The following is a 4,461-nucleotide window of genomic DNA, read 5'->3' on the forward strand; positions in this document are numbered from 1 at the left end:
TTCTATAATGGCTTAATCTTACTTCATTGTTGCAAGCCTACTGATCCTGTTAGTTGAACGATTATTTTATTTTATTGCAAATGAACAGAGTGCTTCAGTAATGAAATAAGCTATCGCAGATGAGCTATCATATCAAATAACAAAATAAACTTCTCAGGGGGAGGGGTGCAGCAGTGATAGTAATTACAGGTTCTGTGTTTTCTGTCTTCTCTGCAGTTTTATTTCTGTTTGAGAGCAGCAACCTTCCTTTGGAATATTGAAACAATTCTTCTCAACTATTCCTGCTGTTGTAGAGTTATGACGCTCACAAGGATCCCACCTTAGGCCTCATATAGACATGGAATGTCCAGCAGTGGTATTCAAACTTAGGTCCCCAGATTGTTGTTTGACCACAGCTCCCATCATCCCTAGCCACTGGCTAAGCTGGCTGGGTATTGTGGGACTTGTAGTCCAATAACATCTATTATTCCAACCTTGAAGAACATCCATGTAGAGGATCACTGATAGATCTTCATTGGGTGAACAGAGAGAGAGATGGGTATGGTGGCCAGCTTCTCTTTCCAGAAAAGGAATGATAAGCTGGAGCCTAGGAAGTGTGGACCAACTGACCAGCTAGAATTTCCCAAACTTGGGTCTCCAGCTGTTTTCAGACTACATTTCCCATCATCCCTGACCACTGGTCTTGCTCGCTATGGATGATGGGAGTTGTAGTTCAAAAACAGCTCAGGAAACAATGCTCTAGAGGCTGAGAGTGGCAAAATGAATCAATAACTCTGGTAAGAAGGAAACAAACAAAATAATGTTGTCCAGCATGCCAAATACATTTTCTGGAAGTTCAGTTACAAAGGTAGATCTCACTTTTAGATAATACACATAGCTACAGGGCATTTTCACTTCCTCTAAGTCTGCTATATACAGGGGCGGAGGAAGGGGGTGTGGAGGCAGTCTGCCCCGGGTGTCATCACTGAGGGGGGTGACATTCGGTGCGTCGCCTGCCCTGAGCCGTCAGAAGAAGAAGAAGAGTTTGGATTTGATATCCCGCCTTTCACTCCCTTTAAGGAGTCTCAAAGCGGCTAACATTCTCCTTTCCCTTCCTCCCCCACAACAAACACTCTGTGAGGTGAGTGGGGCTGAGAGACTTCAAAGAAGTGTGACTAGCCCAAGGTCACCCAGCAGCTGCATGTGGAGGAGCGGAGACGCAAACCCGGTTCCCCAGATTACGAGTCCACCGCTCTGAACCACTACACCACAGGGGAAGGGGAGGAGTTGCACCGCCTTGCCAGCAGCCTTCCCCCTCCCCCCTTCATTTTGACAGCTCGGGAAAGGCTTGGGAGTCACGGGCGGGGCAGGGCGCCGTTGCGCCCCGTCCCAGGCTGCTTCCTGGGGGGAGCGAAAGCCTCCCTGAGCTGTCAAAAGGAAGAGGGAAGGGAGGAAGGCTACTGGCAAAGTTGCACAGCTCCCTTCCCCACCCCGCCCAGGAAGCAATCCACCATGGGCATCTCGCTCCGCCCTCATAGGCGTCTTGCTCCCTGGGACGCTCACCATGGGCGGCACCCCCCCTGGGACACTCGCCCTGCCCCCATGGCCCCACTCCCGGGTGCACAGCTTGTGTGCCACACCGGGTGCTGGAGCAGCTAGCACCGCCTCTGGCTATATAGCCCATAATCCCAACTTCTAGTCAAAAAATACCCAAGACGCACACACCCTTTGAACATGGGCATATGACAGAGCTTTGTTTTCAGCTCTGGACAAAGTAATTTCATATTTCTAAGATGTTTTGCCTGTGCTTGCACAAGCACATGATATTACGCAACTATTTGGATGTAACATTATTGGTTTGAGTGTCTGTTTTGGAACAAGTTCTGTTACTAAAGCATTTGAACCCTATTTTTGGACCGGACAGTTTTTATTTCAAGAAGTGTCGGTTTTTTATTCATCCTATTGCTTCCAAAGGCACAATATTAATAACTGCAATAAAGGCGTGCAAGATATCCACTCCGTCTGCTACTGCAGCCACTGAGAACCAAAAGTTCTTTCCAAGGCCCTCAGGCTATTGTAGGAGGGCTGTTCTAGTCTGGGTCTGGGTCTTCATAAAACGGATCAGCTCAACTACACACAGGCAGATGAAACAAAGAATAAACCTGGAGTTGTGCTTTTTATATATATAAAAAAACCAGATCTATTTTAAATCTGCCCACGTATTCCACCACAAACCCTCAGCACTCTGATTGCAGTGTGCCCTGGGAAGACTGTTTTTGTACAAGAGTGCCCTGCCTGCCTTCTTTCTGGTAACCTTAACACTGTAGCTTTAATAGCCTTCTTTTCTTGTCAAGCTCCAATGCACAGACTCTTTTAAAATTAAATTACTCTTCTCTGAATCACCTAATTAAATTATCTCTCCGCTAATTTCCCTTATCCTACAGTTCTACTTTCCTGTTTCACCTTTGTCACTTACTTTCTAATGATACTTCCTATCCATTTCCCAGAAGATGCATTCTCCCATTTAGGGCAATGTGCTGTAACCTTGTAAGAGAACAAGACAGAACTTGGATCAGTTCCCAAGTGAGCTATAAAGGTTTATCATTCAAAAGTAGGTAGCATTGTTCCCTCTCTATTTCTCCCCGTGTCGCTCAGTAGAGAGGCAAGGCAGAGCTCTCATTGCCAAAAGGGTTGCCTTCCCACTAGAAACGCATCATTCACTCACTGACTACTGTAGCCAAATCTATAATCTCCCTGCCTCCTGCTACCCAAATGTGCCATGCAAAGCCAATTAGATAAGATTAAGATTGTGGGGAAATTTGAAGGGAGGTGGAAACCTCAAAATTCAAGTTGAGTCTCTAGCAGCCGTAAAACATGGCTCATCTCTTGCTATTTCCGCTTTCTTGTATCTACAGCTCCTAATATGGTTATGGCTTTGCAGCTGGATCAGCTCCCAGACTGTAATATAGCAAGGTTCCTCTGAACAGCTCTCTTTTCTCCACTACTTTCCCATTCTGCACACCACTGTAGACATTAGCAGAGCCATGCAAGGCCCATTCAAGTCTCCGCCTCTGCTTATTCTCAGGACACCTGGGGAGAGGAGCAGGTTCAAGATCACATGCATGATTCTCAGTGCATGCCACTGAATGCATGAAGCTTCTCCCTTCAGATCTTCCTGCTTGGCGCACAAAGGTCCAAGGCTGCAGAGGACAAGGGCAAGGATGGAGAGTGTGGTATTAGCTTATGCAGACTTGTTCATCCATTAATTACTCTCCTGAATGCCTGAAGAAGGACTTCAGTGGTTATATATATCCACAGTACACAGATCTCACAACTTTCAAGGGGTCATCATTAGGGATGAGTGAATCTGTTGATTTTGGTTTCTCTCATTTTCTCATTTTTTTAAGTCTTAAGTTAACCATATTTGCACATCAGTTTCTAACGTTGTGAGTGTCCTTTATTTCAGAGGCTTCTACTCTGCAGCCTCTTATAGTTGTTTTAACGGTGAGTCTTTTAGTTCTTATGCTCTTACAGTTGTTTTAATGGCGTGTTTTTGTTTGTTTTTAGTTCTTATCTGTTTTAATTATCAGTTTTTATCCATCCATTATCCATGTTTAATCTCGTATGTTATTCAGATGTTTTATCCTATGCTTGTTTCTTTGTCCTTATTTGCTCTAACAATTATCTGTTAAAAAATCCTAACTGCTATTTTATTTATATGTTTTTTTATCCTGGTCTTGTCAGGAGCTCATCCTACACTCAAGTAGGACCCTGGCAGAGACACATTCCCAACTGGCATGTTCCCTCCCTCCTGGTCGATCATTTGGGAGCTTCAAAAGCTTTCTTCTGCCTGAACACCACAGCGACCGATGCCAACAGACATTGGCACACTTAGGGATCCACAGAGTCTGCGCAGTTCGCATGACAGACTGACAGACCTCATCAACTCAGCATTTTGGCTAATCTACTTTATTTACATATAAACACACACGGAGCACTGTAACATGGCTCCCTCTCTCTCTAGCATCAGACAGCAAAGAGAAAAAGAACAAAGGACAATAGTCCCCCTTCATGGAACACAGTAACACAAACATCCTGTCTCTGTCACATCCCGCTCTGTGGAGTGAAAACATATACCATCATGTGAAAGACAACAATCCCATGACTGCAATCATGGAGCAGGAATTCTAACAGGTCTGTGACCATAATAAAGTTCATCCATTCATTCATACTCTGCAGCCTTCCCAGGTGCCTGATCTTCAATGAAAGCCCAGGGGAAAGACAGCTCCTCCAATGGGGCTTTTTCATATCAGGAAGCATACGCAGCCCAGGAACCTGCCGAGCACTAGAGAAATGTTTAATGAAAAGAAACATGTACACACATACACACAAACACTCCACCCATGGCTACCCCACAACCACTGAAATCCTAAAGAGATCCTAAACTGCCCTGTGAGCAAGTCAGGAAAATGAAAGCCTTGT

Source organism: Podarcis raffonei, chromosome 3, assembly GCF_027172205.1.
Source record: "Podarcis raffonei isolate rPodRaf1 chromosome 3, rPodRaf1.pri, whole genome shotgun sequence".
Classification (NCBI taxonomy): Eukaryota; Metazoa; Chordata; class Lepidosauria; order Squamata; family Lacertidae; genus Podarcis; species Podarcis raffonei.